This window comes from Poecilia reticulata, chromosome 10 (genome assembly GCF_904066995.2).
Source record: "Poecilia reticulata chromosome 10, P_reticulata-male-v2, whole genome shotgun sequence".
In the NCBI taxonomy this organism is placed as follows: Eukaryota; Metazoa; Chordata; class Actinopteri; order Cyprinodontiformes; family Poeciliidae; genus Poecilia; species Poecilia reticulata.
In genome coordinates this window covers 2,275,801-2,295,472 of record NC_088839.1, presented here as the reverse complement: position 1 = coordinate 2,295,472, position 19,672 = coordinate 2,275,801, and the positions used below count along the sequence as shown (strand labels likewise).

At 38.4% G+C, this 19,672-nt stretch overlaps 1 long non-coding RNA gene across 1 annotated transcript in view; it reads right to left on the bottom strand.

Moving 5' to 3' along the window:
• LOC145553254 (uncharacterized) overlaps positions 1 to 19,672 on the bottom strand; it is a 95,468-nt gene that overhangs the window by 5,339 nt on the left and 70,457 nt on the right. The window lies entirely within an intron of this gene.

Here is a 19,672-nt window from a genome sequence, read left to right as displayed (position 1 = left end):
ATCACCTGTACAGAAACCCCACTGACAGTGGAGAACCATTTTTTTTCGAGTCCTGACGCAAAAACCTTCTGTCGGTCTGGTAGTCCACAATGTACATTAGCATGAGTTTGTGAGCCGGTAACCCACGTGATAGCTGCGCTGTGACGTAAAATGGGCATTAGCCAATGAAAGGCGGACCCTGTGGTAAGGTCCATGGGTGTCAGCCAAGGTCTGCATAGAAGTCTCCGGCTTTATGAGCTCAAACAAAATGGCCGAAAATGCTTTCTGATTGGTTGCTTCAGAAATGTTGTACGTTTGAGGAAATGGGGAAAAATGGACTTCATGTTTCATTCATTCACTTTTTGGTCATAAAACATTCCCGGATTGCACAGTACATGCGCAAAACAATATGGTGGACATGATCGATCATATTTCTGGTTTTATTTGGAAGTAAATATAAAACAAAATGAATATTAAAAAAAACTACTTTTATAAAGCCTGAAGTCTCTAGTGTCCAACAGGACTGGAAATGCACACTCCTCATGCCGTCTTTTTTTTATACAGAAGCCTTTTAAATGCATGACGTCAGCCCGCCCCGGGGCGGGCAGCGACTCCATATTACAAAGTATGCCTAAAAATGACATGAAAATTACTCTATAGATGCCTAAAAGACATACTTCTGCATTTGTATCAATTAGTTTTATTTTGTAACCAGGTCTCTGCGTGATGCAGACTTTCTGTCCAGGTCCCTCTTGAAAATGAGATCTAGATCTCAACGGGTTCACCTGGTTAAATAAAGAAAATTAAAAAAGGGATACTTTATTAGACTAAAATTTACACTGAAGTGTAATTTAAACCATTGTGAAATTAATAATTTAAAGTAGTGATTAGTAAATTTAAAAAAATTCTATTTTGAGCATATATTTTAAAATATAAACAAAATATATTTTCAATATATTTTAGATATATTTGAGCAAGTGTATATTTACACTTGGGCAAATATATATTTTGTTCACTTAAAATATACTTTTATTTAATATATTACAAGTGTATTTTGTATGTTTAAGTGTGTTTAATGTTCTAATTTCGAAATTGGTACAAGTATACATTTAGTATACTTCAGATATATTTATAGGTAGTACACTTAATACTTAGTATAGTGTACTTTCACAAATGTAAGTATATTTGAAATATACTAAAGTATACTTTTTTTAACCTGGGTTTGATTGTATATCTCACAATTTTGTAATTTATCATTGTTTATTAAACTCTGAAAGCTGTGTGGCTTTGTTAATATTCTTTCCTAGAAGGCAGTTAAATGTGTCCTTTTTTTTAAGCACCTGCCCCTTTAGTGGTCTCTGCATAGCCCTGATGTAGTGGAATTATATTACTGACATTAGACAGACGTCTCCTCCCGCTCAGAGGAAACCAGCGCATGTCTGGAGCTCCGCGTGCGAGTAAAGGTGGAGCCGATGGGTGACAACAGAGACGCAAGTCACGTTATTGCTTGGATTTTACGGCGCCACCTTAAGTCCCTGAACTTCACATTCTAACAAAAAAAAAGCACAATGCGACTTGGATGTAACGAGTAACGTGACAGTTTCTTCGAAATGTAGTGACGTAGAAAGTACAGATACTTACTGTAAAATGTAGTGGAGTAAAAGTAGAAAGTATTAAATCTACTTAAATAAAGTACAGATACACGGAAATTGTACTTAAGTACAGTTTCTTGCGTGTGTATGTGCAAAGTACAAGTAACGAAGTACTTGTACTTTGTTACTTACCTCACCACTGCTTAAGACCAGCCTGTCCACTTCAGGGCAGGCCAAAGTGTGTCCTTGAAAGGTGATCTGGAGTTCAGAGAGTAGCAGACTCAGTTCTTCAGACAGGTGAGGAGGGCTTTTAGAGGGTGTAACCCAGGGATTTAAAGGAGAAAAATGTAAAAACAAGTTTATCAAAAGTATATTATGACTACAAATATACTATATCTGCAAATACTTTTCCATAGAAATATTTGCAGGTATATACTGCAGTTATAGGGTTCTTCAAACAGTATCTGTGGATGGGGACGGCAGAGGTCAGGAACATCTCCCAAAGCGGTTTGCATTACAGGGGACATGAAGAAGCCTCTGAGCTAAAATCTTTGTTATTTTAGGAATCAAACATGGCGCCAGGAGATTCAATTGTTTGAATCTCCTGGGGCTCTTGAATCTTCTCTGTTTGATAATCCGTATAGGTCAAAGACTTCTTCACAAAGTATAACTGGAGAAAATGCAATGCTGAGATGATTCTCTCACACCAAAGGAAACCTTCAGCAGGCCATCCAGGACTTTAAATGATTATCCTACTAAGCAACTCTGTTGCCCTCCAGTTTTGCCATATGTTTTGTTTTATCAATTTCTTTCCGGTTGCTGCCTGAAACTCATCGTGTGGTATGGTTTTCAGAGTCCATTTATCTCAACAACTGCCTTGAACTTCTGAATGTTTGTTGCCAGGGTGGCCTCTGGTTAGCTTTCATGATTCTGTTGGCTGAGCAACATATTTATTCAGACGAATTACTTAGTAAAAGTATAAAATGGAATAAAAAAATCTAAACGTAGAATAAAAAGATATGAAATATGAAGTTAGGCATGAAAATGTAAAAGAAAGCAGAGGAACTGCTGCAGCTGAGACTGGTTGCCTGTATATTTTTAATTCTGTCGACAAAAGATTGCCTTTATTATAAGCTGTCATGTCATCTGAGTACATCTTGAGAAAAAGTGTGCAGCAGCAATAAAGAATGCATAGAAAGATCTCTGTCACTTTGTGCATTCAAAATGATATTGGAAGTCAAATAGTTTGTAGATCAGAGAACAACCCCTCTTCTCTGGCACAAGACAGTTGTTAAAGTCTGACCATCAGCTGATGCCGAAGTGGTCATTTGATTCTGAATGTAATAAGAATCATTTGTGTTAATCATTCAAAAAAGTTTGAGTATTTCTGCATTTTTTAGTTTGGGACACTCTGACAAGGGTTATTGGTTATGTTAGGTTCCAGGTGGTGGGGATTAGTTTTTCGTTTTCAGTTCTTCACCAGTCCACCAGAGGGAGCCATCGGGTCACTCTGCTGGAGAGGCGTGCCCGCAGACTGTCAACTATCCGCACCTGAGGGGAATCATCGTCTGGAGGAGTATATAACCAGCAGACAGCCAACACTTCCTTGCCAGAGTGTTTGCCAGTTTTTGGTACTCTAGCTCCTCAGTGTGCTTTGCCTAAATCTTCTTGTGTTTTGACCCGAGTTTGTTCAGGTTCTCACCCTACTCTTGTGACCTTACCTTCAGGAATCCTTCGAGGCCCACCCATCCAGGAGAAACCATCTGTGACGCCTCTGCTGCCGGCTCTGCTGCTCCCCTGTGGGGACACACCTGACCTGCCACCCTCCAACGCCTGGTCCTTCCCCAACCTGCCTCCATAGCTCTCTCCACTGTCTGGAACCCCGTTCCTCCACCCATCATTTTCCACTGGTTTTCAAAGTAAGAACTGTACTCCCGGCCAGTGGTTATCTCCTTTTCCCACCCTCTGTGAAACCATTCTGACTTCTCTATTCCCTTGTGTGCAGACGCACCCGGACTCCGGCCGGGTGCGTCTGCACACAAGCTTCCTTGCTGCACACAAGGAAGCTCGACTCTCTAGTCGAGCTTCCTTGTTTGATTTTTTGTATTTTACAATAAACACCCTTTACATCCATCTCTCTGAGTGTTTCTGCATGTGGGCTAAAAACATTAGACCAAGCATGACAGGTTATATGTAAATATAAATTTTACCCTACCATTTCCAAAAGAGTCCATATAACACTACTAAGCCATTGAAATGGCTAACGGCTCTCCTTCGTACTGCCGTTTCTTCCATTGGCTTTGTTGAAAAGCTGTTTGTTTCTTAGTGATGACGTATAGAAAAGGGAGCATTGGTGGTATTCCTTTAAGTGTAATATTAACTGTATATGCGAACACATTGTTTTTGAATTCTGAAGTGAGATAAGGTGCTCAGACCTTGTGCATGGTTGAAGAGAGTAAGTTTTCCTGTTGGAGCTCAGGTGTCTGCTCTGACACTCTGCTCAGCTCCCAGGCATCTTCTGTTCATTTCATTTGTCTTCTCTTCAGCTTGGCATCAAATTGCATTACCACTGGCCTGAGTGCACCACTGCGCCAGGACATCAATACTGATTGCCTGCCATAATTACAATGTAATGTTTGAATAAAACAGCCGTTAAATGAGACATTATCCATATTAATGCCAGTGTTGATTTCATAAGCTCCTCATTTTAAGGTCACAAGAATGCATTATGCAGAATTATGGATAGTGATAAAACTATGAAGTGGAAATCAAAATGTTGACCTGACAGCTGTTCTTTTTTTGACATTTATTCCACTGATTGTAAGATAAAACGGATCTGCAGAAATATAGTTGGTTCAGCTTCGCATGGCTCCAGGAGTGATTTCTGAAAATTGTTTAAACTCTTTCTCACAGGGATTATATATAATAAAACTGATCAGAACCAGAACTAATATCAGGCTGTGCCTACAAGGATTTTAAGGCAATACGATGAACTCTCCTGTTGAATGTTGAACAGGCACTTAAGGCTAAGAAAAAATGTATTAATTAAAACCTTCTGTTAGGTTGTGTCTACAAAAATGGCAATTTTATCTATTTATGCTGCTGCCATAAAACACCATTTAACTTCTTCACCTCAGCCAGCTTCCTCTGTTCTTCTGACTTAGAAAAAAAATAAAAAGTTTAAAAACATGTGAGACTGCTGAGCTAACACTATTACAACTCAATAACAGTTGTAACATTAGTCCCCTATATTGTATTTAGGGGACTAATTCTATTTTATTGGAATTATTGTTCATACATAGTTATTTTTATTCCTGAACATCTGGAGCTACATCCCAATCGCCTGATGCTGATAGTTGACTCTAAGTTTGGCCAAAGACAACACAGTGTGACAGAACGTGTCCTAACTCCAACAATGCTAGGCATAAACAGCTTTAAGGCATCAGGCAGAAATCCTGTTGTTTTCAAATCAATTAGATATACGGATGGTTTTTATGAGGATTGTTTCATGTAAGTAAAGGAAGTAAAACTTTATACAGCACATTTGAACATGTAAAATCACAAAGTGCTTCACTTTCAGTCAAGTAGGTTTAAACACAAAATTGAACACGTCTGTGCTCTGTGGAATATTTTAAATCCTGTTTCCTTCCAGTAAAAACAACTTCTGTTCAAATAAGGTTAGAGTTACAACTCACAAACGGCCATATTTGCAGTGTGTATGGATGCCGTGACTTCACTCCTTAACTTGTCATAATCTGCAACTTTAATCTGCATACAGTATGTGATCTTTCTTAACCTCCTCCACAAGTTTCAGTCTAATTATGAAACATCAAATTTTTACCTTCTGGGTAGCAGAATGACAGGGTGCAGGTGAAAAGGTCTCTCACATCCCCATCTATCACCACTGGATATTTTCTTTTTTTGCATTTTGCTCTCTAAACTCAAGAGGAGTTTTATATAAAAAATCCAGTAGATCAGCAGTTTTTGAAAAATTCAAGGCAGCCTGTCTGGCACTAACAACCATGCTAAGTTCAAAGTCGCTAAAATCCCCTCTGTCCCATTCTGATGCTCACTTTGAACTTCAGCAAGTTAAAAAATTCAGTAGAGCTATGTACTTAAAAACAGAGTAGCTGAAATGTGATTTGAAGATTCACATTGTGCTAATGAGGAATTGAACAGGTGTACCTAATAAAGTGGTCAACGTGTGTATGTATTAGGCTGCAAAGTGCCAACAAAACTGAACAAGAGTTGACAGGGAGGACATGACAGTGGTTTGGTTTAACTTTAAGCCACACACTGTCCACAGCTTTGCTTCTGGAATCCAGGGACAATTTCACCTTTTCAACGTTCATCACAGCATGCTGAAGCTAATGAACGACGCAATTAATGCCACGGATGAGGGATTCCTCCTCTCCTCCACCCGTTACATTCCTTAAATACAAGTGTTTAATTAAGCAGGAATGTTAATTAGGAAGTTATGATATGAAGATGTGTGGGTGAGGAAGGAGGGGAGGGAACCAGATCTGAGACTGGTTAAAGTAAATGAGTTTAAGACGAATGGCGTTCTGCTCTTGATGATAGTGGGGAGCGTTGGTGTGTCAGCGGCGCTGGATGGTGATGAGGACGATCCGTTTCCCTCCAAGCTACGCAGCTAATGATCATGAAGGGGAGATTCAGTGGTTAAGAGTCAGTAGATGTTAAGTTAAATAACTTTGACATATTTAGTGTGTTACCTGAGTCCACACACAAAATCTTTTAGCTGACATTTTCCTGTGAAACGAGCTGGAATGTGAAATCAGTGTTTGCCTTGTGCTCAACACTCAGAGATGCTGACAGTGTGGCTGGAATCCTGTAAAAACTGAAACCCTGGAAGACAGCGCTGTTTAATTTGCAACTGAAAGGCTTTTCATAGCTAAATGTAATTCTTCTTGTGTAAATATTGTACTGCACAGAGTGATAAATGAGTGTACTCTGAGTAGCATAATAAAGCTTACTATCTCACTATTGCACAAAATGATCCACTTTCATCAGTACAGAGTCAAAGGGGCTGTACACAGCCAGCCTGGTAGCACATAGACCCCTGTTTAATTTGATTCTCCTCACATTCACACAGGGCTGCACAGTGGAGCAGTTGGTAGCACTGTTACCTTTCAGCAGGAAGGTTCTCCCTGTGCATTCTCTCACAGTCCAAAAACATTACTGTTCTCTAACTTCTCATTAGGTGTGTGCATGTGTGTGTGTGCGCGTGTGGCTGTTTGTCCTGTCTGTCTCAGTGTTGGCCTGCGATGGACTGGCAACCTGTCTGGGGTGACCCTGCCTCTCACCTGAAATGTCTTGTTGGGGAGAGGCACCAGCAGCCCTCCTGACCCCTTTAGGGGCAAGGGTGTAAGAAAATGGATGGACGGACATTCACACAGCAGAACCGTTGAAGAGAAGTAGATTTAATCTTTGTTCTGTTTTCTGTATCTCATGAAAAAGCCATCTTTATTTCCAGACTAACCCAGATGAATCCATACAATCCAATTTAAGGAATTTCCTCACCAAGAGAACTTATTAAAAGTTCATTTAAACAGAGTCATAGATAAAAGCAGATTTGGGAAGAAAAGATGTAAATGCTGGGCTTCTAGCCTTAATATCCATTAATGACACATCACCATTCCAGATTGTGTTTTTAAATTTAGTTGAGTAATAAAAAAGTCTTGTGTGGATAAGCTATGAAGATGTTAAAGCAATATTGTTTGACTTAAATGGCAAGTGTAGAAAACAATTGCGGTAAAAGAATAATTTAGATTCATAAAGGAGAAGTCAGAAGGCAGGTAGAGAAACGGAAACCAGTGAGCCGATATACTGGGGCAGCAGTGGAATATGGCAAAGGAACCAGATGAGCTAATCAGAGAACATGTGGAACAGCTGTGGCTCAGAGAAACCAGGGACACCGCGGGAGCTGAACTAAGACTCACAATCTATTGTTCAAACCAAAAGGGAAACACACTGAAAATGAAATAAATTTAAATGGGAAAAATTCTCCAGAGTAAATAAGAGAACTAAAATAACTGAATTCTCCATTGCCAGCATTTTAAATGAAAATGCTGCTGGACCTCTGCACTAACAATTTAACTTATTCATGAGTGAAAAAATGAAACCTCATACCTGAAGCAACATCCAACATTTCCACCAGTAAATGCATGCTCACTGCACTTGGTTGTAACCTATGACATACGAGCTGCCAGTGACAACATTTTGTACATCATCTCCTGGTTTTGGTCTAATTGCTGCATAGAGAATTCACCATAGTGTTAAATCTTTCAGGTGGGATGGTACATTCAAAGAACTCTCCATTGCTCCAACGTTCCAATAAGTTTTATTGCCTGGAAGGATTTTTGGCCGTGATACTTTTATCACAAGGAATATTTGGAGATGCAGTTTGGATATTTCTTGAACAAAAATTTAATCCAACGCACTATTGATCAATAATTATATTACAAAGTGAAGGGCTTCCTTTATGAAGAAGGGAATCGGATGTGATGCTTTAACTGAAACTGTAAAGAGAAAAAGGTTTTGAGATCAGTTTTTAACCAGTCGGTCATCACAGAGAGTAAACAGTCATTTCTCAAAACTCTCCTGAGATCCTGAACAGAGTGAGATGCTCGCTTGCTGACTTCTTGCAGCCGTGTATTAAGATAGGTAACCATTTTGGAAAAAAACAAATAACTGATAAAGCTGTATGGGTCTTAGGTGTTGTGCTGCTCAAACACTGCATCAGATTTGTAAAACCAAGTTAACCCTGAGTTAGAACAAACAACACCGCCCAGAACCTGTTCTCCTCTTTAAAACAGTAATCTCTTTTTATAAAAATGTGTTATGTTTAACAGTGCAAAACCTGATACAGATACAAAAGGACTGATATGCAGAAAAGACTTTTGTCTGAAACAGCAAGTTTGTCTGCTCATAGTAGAGTTATGCTCTATTCAATAAAAAAATGAAAGTTTTTTATTGCTATGAACATATTTGATATGTTAGTGAACATTCAGATACAAAACAAAGTCTTGTCAAATATATTTTTATGTATCTTTAGTTAAGTTAAAGTATTTTAGTCCTGCTGGTCAGACTCAGTGTGAGTGTTGGATAAATGTTATATTATCTTTTTCTACTTATTAGTTTTCATTCTAAATAATGTAGTTATCTATAAAAGTATCTCTTCTGTTCATGAATAGTGTGTGGATTTAGTAGAAACTTGTGTCACATATTTGTTTCATGTGGTTGTAAAACCACCCCCGCTCCAGGACGCCAGCAGACAGAGTTGCTGGTGTCAACAATGCATGCTGACCATTACCTTATAAGGAGAAGAAGGCCAGTTGGGGGCATCTGGAGAAGGAAGAGGAATGCATACTGTAAACCAGTTTCAGCCTGTTTGCTCCCCCACCTTTAGAAACCATTTGTAACCAGGGCTTTTCCCCAAATAAAAAGCGGGGAGAGCGGAATGCAAGCCAGAGTTTGTTTGGGGCATGTGACTGGTTGCATCTCCGAACACCTCTCCTCGCAGCGAGTTGAATTCTAATCTCTGTCTCCGTGTTTCTTTTGCAGAGTTATATACTTATGTCAGGGGTTAAACCTGACAGTGAGCTTGTTTCTCTAGAGAGCCGTAGACAGAAGGAGCATCAGACGGTAATGTTGATCGAAATTACACATTTTGGTAATAACTGTCTTTGGAACTTATTAGCTATTCATTGCCAAACCAAATCTATTGTTGTATAGTTTTGAAATAAAGCTCACTGATATTTTTAGAACAAAAGCTTCAATTTATTATTGTTTCTGTTTGCAAAGTAATTTTAAAATAGAATATGATGTGATTTTAGCATAATTCGTACACTTATGGAATAAAATAATGGAATTTATTTTCAAACCTCATAACTTGCTTACAAGATAAGTATGTCTTTAGAGCTCTCCAGAAGAACAATGGGCAGGAACTTTATGTTGATATCTGTGTGTATTTACAGAAAAACTGAATAACAATATGCATTAACACAGACACTCATACAGATGATCTTAGACCTGAACACTTTGATCTAACATAAAAATCACACATGACACAGTAACACATTTGTGACCATTGTCATGGAACTGACACAAACATTCACAAACTGACACACTTTTGGTGCCACACCTGATGCACATGGGGACAAACCAGTCACAGAAGCTTCAGCTCTGGTCGAGGAAGTAAGCACTCAGGGTTTACTGTAGACATGATAAAAATGCTTCATGAATTATACAGTTAATTGTAGAAGAAATAAAAATGGATGCAGATAGAAATAACTGCCGGACTGACTTTGCCAAGGCTTGTTAGCACAGTGTCATAAACAGCCAGAAAATAAGGGGAAATTAGAAGGAAACACAAGGTGTCAGTTAAAGACTGCGGCTCAGAGGGAGCGCAAAGTTCACCTACAGGCCTTCACCACCAGACAGTGTTGTGGTCAAGACCACCTAACCCGAGACCAAGACCAAGACCGAGGGAAGTCGAGGTCGAGTCAAGACCAAGACCAGCGGCCCGTGCTATGAGAATGAGAAATATGATCAAAATTGCTTCTCAAATTGATCTGAAAGATCCATATTCCCATAAAAACACATAGATATTAAATACTTAATAAATCTAACCAATATTAAAAGCAGAACAAAGTTTGATCTGCTTTGCTTCCATCTCTGTGCTACAATCGGCAGCGGTCTCGTGCCACCTCTAACAACATAACGCCGTGGGCGTCCATATTGCTCATGTCAGAAACCACCACTGTCTGCACCATTAAATATAACAATTGAGGCAATGCCATGACTGTAAATAACGCCCGACTATGAACACTGACCAAGGAGCAACAAGCAAGAAGTAACCAAGCACAAGGAGCTCACTGTGACTGTTCTCTCCCTCTCTCCCGCTATATGAAGCCAGGCAGTCTGACACCATAGCACACATTACAGCTGCCACTTTGAACGAAAACAATCAAAGAGCAATCTGCATGCTCTTTCGTTCTTGTGTTTTATTTATTTGTTCATTAAAAAAATATCAATGTACATATTTAAATAAAATAATGATAGCTATTGCAGTGTAAGCAGAGCATTACAAGAACAAAGAACGGTATTCTGTCAGGTCAGCATACGCTGTCAGATCGTCATACGCTTAGCACAAACTCACGGCTATATCTGTCAGACACGTCATTACCATATGATTTTATTTAATCAGCAACATAGAATCATGATGTAGATCATCATACATTTTGTTATTAACAGTTGTATGGCATCCTGACTTAGCGGTTAAGTAGGTTAATTAGTTTTACATGGAGTGTGTTGTAGTTGACTGCATCTGCAGCCAGACCTTGCTTTAAATCAGAGGTTCTCAAACTGTGGGGCGCACCCCGTAGAGGGGGCACCATGCCATTGCAGGGGGGGCAATGGCATTGGCGCAATGGCGCCAATGGCACCATTGCTGCAATGGCGCCAATGGCATCATTGCACCAATGGTGCAATGGCATGGCGCCATTGGCGCCATTTCGTCTGGATGAAAAAAAAAAAAACAGGAACGCTGTATGCGCTGGGTTTTTTATGCGCTGTATGCGCTGGACCTGTGTGGCAGTGAAAGAGACCTGCTGCTGCTGTGCAGAGCTACGAAGGTGTGTTAGAATCATGGCAGCAAACCAGCAAAACGTAAAGAACTTTCCACAGTTCTGAGATGAGTAAAGCTGTTGAATGCAGGTAAAGTTAGCTAAAAGATGACTAGCTAATATCAATACAGCACCTTAAACTTAACAAGTAACTTGTAGGATACTGGTGTTGTTTTCTATGTTCAGCTACGATTCATTTTGCCCCCAAAAAAGTTGATTCCCCCCTTGTTCGTCTGGAGCCGGGGCTGAGTAGAACAGGGAGTCTCTAAGACTCCCTGTTTGATGTGGCCATCGGATTTCTTATGATATATGCTGCGCTATTCTATTACTGACGATTAGACAGACGCCTTCTGCCACTGAGAGGAAACCACTGCGCATGTCTCAGAGCATGTCCCGCGTGTGAGTGAAAGGTGAGAGGGGGAGAGGGGAGTAACAGAAACACGTAATTGCTTGGATTTTAATCAGTGCATTTTGCATCCACTGAAAACAAAGATGTTAACAAATAAACTGGACAGTATGCTGTACGTTTAGTAATATTTTCACAGTTGTGGTCTTGACTAGTCTTGAAATAAAATGCCGAGTCCTCAGCGCCCGAGACCATCAAAAAATGGTCTCGAGTCCGGTCTCGAGACCAAGACCGATTTTGAGTACTACAACACTGCCACCAGACACATAATCAAAGCAGAGCCTAAATAAAAAAAAAGCTGCTGTGGAACTCAGCTTGTTTAGCCTTCCATGCAACTTCTTGCCATCCTCAAAGTGATTTTACAGCCTTGGCATTACATTATGACAGCTGTGATCTCATTAAAACATCAACGGGAGCAAAAACAAGAATGACTTGTGTGTCTCAATAAACAATCATTTTTCATGCAGCAGTATAGTAATTACAACTACAAATATATATATATATATATATTATATATATATATATATATATATATATATATATATATATATATATCAGTGACGTGCGGTGAGGTTCATTGCTGGTGAGGCACTGACATGACTTAGACACCATCCATGTCATTGGACCTACGGAAATTTTGCGCAGGCATACAACGCTGGGGGACAAAAAGACTAATCTTTTACATGTCATCTATAACCGCGTTAACTCAGTGAAACTTAGAAATGTAGGTCAGTGATTCTTGAGAATAGGGACAAAACAGGTCCTATGGATAAAGAACAAAATTTGAATAAAATATACACAAAATATTATTTTTCAAATATCTGACTAAACTAACCTGGGTCATGTGAGCACAACAATGTATATTTTTCAGGTATTTGTTGAATATTTTTTTATTTTAAACATTGTAGTCGGTGGATGATGCCTGTAAAAGCCCTTAGTTTAAAATAATTTTAAGAAAATACTAAAATTATATATTATGACAATTAAGTATAAGTAGTTATATAATAGTTATATATATAGAAAGGTATCAATAAATTGAATTAAAAATCATTTTTATATATTTTCCAACTCCATTGAAATTTGTCCCTAGATTTTTTCAACACCATCAGAAATTAAAAGAATGTAAAAAAAAAAATCAGGCATTATTATCAGAACTTGTGAGGACCCCATGACCACTTCCCTTCTCTTCCTTTGCTAAGAGGGCTAGTTAGCTCTGGTTAGCTTATGTTATTATTTTGTTTTTTCTTCTTTTTATTGCTAAGTTGTTTGTCACAACCATGATGTGCAACACCATAACTGATAATTTACAAAACTTTTATGAAATTTTGTGAAATAAAAGCTTAATTTTGGAATATTGTAAAGATTTCATGGACCTGATGAGCTACAATATGGCCTCCTTCAGAATAACATCATATAAATTGAGGTAGTTTGGCTTTTTGTCAACTCCGTCAGATGTCAACTCCATCAGTTTTTCTGACTCTTTCAGTGAAATTGTTGTCAAATCTTACTTAAATGTGCAATTAATTCATTTGAATCTATTTTACATAAATTTTTACTTCACATGTATAAGGTTTTTTATTTTACTCACTAGTTTGTCACCACCTTCAGTTCTGTGTCAACTCCGTCATGCACTGTCAACTCTGTCAGATGGACTTTTTGTTGTTTTTTGTTTTAAATAATATTTATGTTGTTTCTTGAGAAGCATTTGTCTGTAAAATGAGTAAAATAATCACTAATAGGGTCATTAGAAATTATTTTTTATTTATTTTGGTCAGGTTGATTAAAAATGTAATTTTAAAAAAAATGTTGCAACTGGGAGCCTGCACCTTAGCATATTCACATTTCCAAAGCATTATTTGTCATATTTGCATACATAAAGTTGAGAAATAAAAAAAAAAAATTTATGGGAAAATTAAAACCCATTTTGTCCCTATTCTCAAGAATCACTGAGGTATTAATTTCGTGCTATGATCCACAGCAAAGTGATCTGTATTCTCCAAGCTATGCAGACTCGTTGCCATAGCAACTGACAACAGTGCCACTTCATGTTTTAGAATTTAACACCAAAAAACATTCAAGAATTTTGCACTGAGAACAGAACATTTAGTTTGTTGTTGTACTATGTTTTAGGCTTAATGTTTTATTAATAAATAATTGCTGTGGTAGATTAGCTACCGCTTCTACTTTACTGAATTATTTAAACATTAACTGTAGCCCACAAAACGCACATTTAATTAAAAAACTAAACAAAAACATCTTATTGCTGTCTTACCTTTATGTATCAATGAAATCCATATATATATATATATATATATATATATATATATATATATATATATATAAAAATAGGGGTGAAAGTAATTATTCTTTGGGGGTACTGTGACAAAAAGTTCCTGTCTTTGAAACTTATTTGCTATTAATTTTTGTGAAGCGATAAAAGCTGGTAGCTCTTGAATTGCTACAAAATAAAGCTGTATTTCCTCCCTCAACCCACTGGCTGCAATGTTGACACCTTGAGATGCCATGAGACCTAAATCCTGAACATCATGGCATGGAGTGCATCCCAGTTTTCCATGTCTGGCATATAACCATTCATTTTAGCTTTTAAACTGGTTCTATTGATCCTGTGTCCAGACAGAGGGATAATCAGTAGCCCAGCATCATGACCTGTTTGTTCTGAAGATCCTGCAGCTTCCACTTCTCTTCCTAACATGGCGCCTCCTTACCCTGACTCTCATACTGACAGGAGGAACCTCAGACCTCCTCAGTATATATATATATATATATATATATATATATATATATATATATATATATATATATATATATATATATATATATATATATATATATATAAATCAGAGATGTGCCGATCGATTGGTCACCGATCATAATCGAGCCGATTTTCGTGAAAAGTGCATGATCGGTGATCGGCGATCATTGGCACTTGTTGCCGATACCGATCACCTGCATCTCATTTCGCAGCCTGCCTGTGCAGCTGGTCTCCTCTCTCCTTCACATCCTAAGCAATGTTGAACTACAACGCACTGAGTGAATGGGGACATTTGCGTGTTGCGGCGGAAAATTGAAGCACGTGGGGTGAAGCAGGTAAAAATGCATCAACACAACGAAGCTAATACGACATAAAAACAATGGCATACTTGACGGAGTTTGGCTACATCGAGGCTCACTGCAGTAAAAAAAGACATATGGAGGATCAGATAGCAGGTAAAGCAGCGTACAGCTACAAACACTCACCCGGATTATTAGCATGACGGTCAGAAAGCTAAACAAATAGCCCGCAAAACAATTTAAGTCTTCGAACTGCAATGTAAGACGCTGGTTCTGTTCTCGCTGTTGAACCGCTGCAACGCGCTACAGGTAGTAATATTTCACAGACCGAGCGCCGCTTCTGCTCCACCTGGTAGTGACTCTCACACCGAACCTCTGCTTACAGCTGCAGCATCTAACCTAAAAAAAATACATTTTACATACGTATTAAAACTTTCGCTGTCCTAACATGAGACAGATAATCTCTAAAAAAAAATAATCGATCTCCTCCCTGTTCTGCATAATTACTCCGCTCAGTCAGAAACAGCCACTCAGAACTAGCAGTAATCAGCTAGCCGCCATGCTATCAGGAAGTTTTCATTCAGTAACTCAGGATTGTTTATTGTAATGGAACCTGTATTTGCCTTTGAATGCTAAGTTTTATACTTGAATTACTTGAATTTTTTGGCAATGTTGAGAGGTTTTATCTTGGCTCTTTGCATTATTTAGCCTCTTCAGAGCCTTCATATGTTATCAGTCTGTTAAAGATAGTATTACCGATAGCAGTACAATTTGCACAATGCCTGTTTTGTTTTGTTAAGTTTTCTTCTTGGAAAAAGTTATTAAAAACAAGTTTTTGTCTAAATTAAGGTGAATTCATTGTTCCTTTTTCCACATAATGTAACCGGTAGTGTTTATGATAAAAAAATTTAATAAAATTATGTGATCGGTATCGGTGATCGGCCCTCATGGGTGATCGGTATCGGTATCAGCAGGAAAAAAACCTGATCGGCACATCTCTAATCGAGAAAGACTAGCCTGGTTTCTAACGACCTCCCCCTCCAGATGTCCCACCCTTCTTCACCCTGTGAATTAGCCAGATTGAGCAGCCTGCAACCAACTAGCTTCACAGAGCACACCTGTTAACGGTCGCTCTTTCTCTTTGTTACAACTTGCACTTGTTACTGAACCAGGTTGGTTTTAGTGACTCGGGCGAGTCCCAAGGGTGTTTTAGTTTTGGCTAAAAGCAACCTATAAAACATTTTCCACTTTTCCCTCCCAGAATCAAACTTCATAGCTATTTTACAACCATCAAAGAACTTTAAGGTGAGTGATTAATTGAATGTTCACAACATCTTTTAAATTTTCTTAATGCTAATTATTTTATTAGTAAGGGAATTTTCCAAGGGTCAGTACAGCTTAATTCAGTAATAATATTAATAATAATAATACATTTTATTTGTAGGCGCCTTTCCATAAGGATGACACCCAGACTCTTAACCTAAGGGGAGGTAAAAATGGAGGAGTTATCAACTGAAATGGAGAAATTATCAAGTTTACTTAGTATTGAGTTAGTACCAATTAAGAGAAGTTCAGTTTTACTGGAATTTAATTTGAGGAAGTTAAGAGTAAACCATTGTTTTATTTCAAGAAGACAGTCAGTGAGGGAGGAAAATGGAAGCATGGAATTAGGTTTGGTTGAAACATAGAGTTGGGTGTCATCCGCGTAGCAGTAAAACTGGATGTTATGTTTGCAAAAAATATTACCAAGGGGGAGAAGGTAAATGATAATCAACATGTAACTCCTGAGCAGCAGATTAAATCCAGTATATGTCCTTTAGTATGCGTGGGAAAAGTTGTGTATTGCTGAAGTCCAAAGCTGTCCAAGCACGATATGAAGTCTTTGGAAAGTGGAGACTCTTGATTATCAATATGAATATTAAAATCCCCAATAACTATTACATTTGGTGAGATCATAGAAAGATGTGTGAGGAAGTCAGCAAGCTCAGAAATAAAATCCTTATTATATTTCATAGGGCGATACAAGGCGGCAATTATAGTGGGAGTTGATCCAGATAGTTGACATACAGTTGCTTCAAACAAATGACAGACAGGGACAGTTACAGGTGTAAACCTCCATTTCTTGTGGTAGATTATGGCGGTCCAGCCCCCTCGGCCAGAAACACGAGGTTGAGCAATGGAAGCAAACCCTGGAGGAGCAGTGTCCTTAACAGGAGCAAAGTCGTTCGGTTGTAGCCACGTTTCAGTTAAGCACAGAAAATCTAACTTTCGGTCATAAATGATGTTCTGCACAAGATATCCCTTACTCGTGAGTGAGCAGATGTTAAAGAGACCAAAGTTGATCGTTGTGCTGTGATTGACACCCTCATTAACTGACCTAGCTACGTGGGCTAGCACACTGTGCTCAGCTTTGCGACCGATGTTTCTTTGTGGACAACGAATAGTAGACCAGGTGGATTCAATGGAGTTAGGTTCGTTACTGCAGAAGACCTGGCGAGAGCCTCGATGGATGTATTTCTTACGGGGCAGGTAGAAAATATCGGGATGTAGAAGCAGAGCTGGTGGTGGTGCTCCATGTAGCTGTAAGCGGATTTTGAAGAGTTCCGCGGCAGAGTACTGGAGGACTGCTGTCGTCAGGTGATGGACCAAAAATAGGACAATCCAGGTTAGTATAAGCCACGGATAACAACTCCAAATAGTTGCCGGAGACATGATATTAAATTTGGCCGATGGTCTTTTTGGAAAAAAGAGAGATGGAGAAGGACGGGAGAGCAGCGGCTTCCAAAACGTGCCAGTGTTCACTCAAACGTGCCAGTCACAAGATCCGTCACCAGGTGGATTCAATAATCAAGCAGAAATAATCAAATAAGTAAAATCAATAATCTAACCTATCTTTCCCTAATGCTGACACTGTGAACTAAAAAAGGGAAACTTTGAGAGAGACGGACAGAGTTTGGCATCTTGAACCCCAGAACTGGCCTGATGATGAAGAAGGTGTTGCAGCAGCAGGAGGTTCCCAGTACAGGAAGAGTACTGACTTAGAGCGGCAGGTCTCGGACCTCAGGGTGACTTCCTCATGTCCTTGTCTTGCAGCTCTGTAGCTCCCTTCTCCTCGTCTCACGATCTTCCTGGTCCCGTGGAAGGAACACACCAGTTCTTCCTCTTTGCCTTTGTTCTTTGCCTTTGTCTTTATCTTTGTCTTTATCTTTATCTTTGCCTTGTTCTTTGTCTTTGGGGTCTAAACCCAGCTGTTGAGAGAAGTGCGATTTGAAGCCACATGTTGCGGGGCTAACGGGTTGGTCCCCATGTGCAGAACAGTCTCCGGCTCTGTGGCCCCGGCTCTTCTTCAGCTGCAGAGTTCTTTGTCCATCTCGATCTTGGCTCGAAGCTGCCTGAAGGATCCAACCAATGATTCCTCTTTTGCACCCACCTTATAAATAGTTTATCCACCTTTTGGTGTGTTTGCATTGGCTAGCTTTGTTGCTGTGCCTCTCATTGGCTGACTGCTTGGACAGATGATCTCATATCCATCACCTTGGAGACATTATGATCTGATCTCTGTTCCAATGATCCCCGAGTTGCTCAACAGTTCCTCCTACGTCTGTTGCTTGCCCAACCTTTTCTTAGGAAAGTTAAAGTTTAGCAATAAGGCCTTGGTCATCTCTGCTCTCCCATCAGTTTCTCTTTTCCCCTGACCTTTCACCTACCATCTACCTTAAACACATCAGTGACCTTTAATTACAGTTTCACATTTTACACCATTTCAGTTCAATGTCAAAATCACATTTATAACCTTTTAGTTTCTCTGATTTAACATTCATTTATAATGTTATAATAACCATAACTTATTAGTTACTCTTATTATAATCATAATGTGAGTTATTACAGACATTTCTGACAAGAAACCAAGAATAACCATTGTTCTAATTATCTGATACCTGTTACACTTACTTATTTCACCTTTAAGTACTTCCACAAGTGTAAGAGTAATTTTTAAATATTCTTATAATCAAACCAACATCAACCACTGGTTAAACCAAAATAAATTATTGGCCCAATTATAAGTCATTATTATTAATGTAAGTATTTTACTCTGGGTTTTATCCAATTACTCAAAATGTTTAGATTTTATTCTTTATACCTTTAATGCTTTAAAATAAGGAATGGTCTGAAATATTTTTATACTGATGCAAACTGGAAACTTCCTCTTTCTTCAGGAAACCAGCTCTTCCTGTTCCATGACTCTCTTTCTGCCTGACTATGATTTTTTATGATTAAAAAGAAAAAAGTAGAATTAAAGCTAAGTTTGCAGGACACAATAACAACAAACACAACAAGATTAATTTTATTACCGTCTGACTCTACTGTTGGGTCTTGATGTCACCTGTGTAATTAATTTTAAAGGTAACTTTATTTATTATTACTATTAAACTAAAATCTCCAGCATGGGGAAGTGGGATGATCTCGACAAAAAAAAAAAATATATATATATATATATATATATATATATATATATATATATATATATATATATATATATATATATATATATATAATATTTGCATGTAGTAGTTTATGTTTATGAACTATCTTGAAAAATCTGCACAACACATGGAAGCACAATTGGTTTCATGGTATCAGTTGTGTTGGGTCTCTTTGGAGTTTGGTATTTTGCTTTCCTTGGTGGCATCAAGGCAATATATATGCCTTCAATTTCATTGAAATTGCCGTCAATGAAACAGTCATTATATATACACTGCTCAAAAAAATAAAGGGAACACTCAAATAACACATCCTAGATCTGAATGAATGAAATATTCTCATTGAACACTTTGTTCTGTACAAAGTTGAATGTGCTGACAACAAAATCACACAAAAATCATCAATGGAAATCAAATTTATTAACCAATGGAGGCCTGGATTTGGAGCCACACACAAAATTAAAGTGAAAAAACACACTACAGGCTGATCCTTTA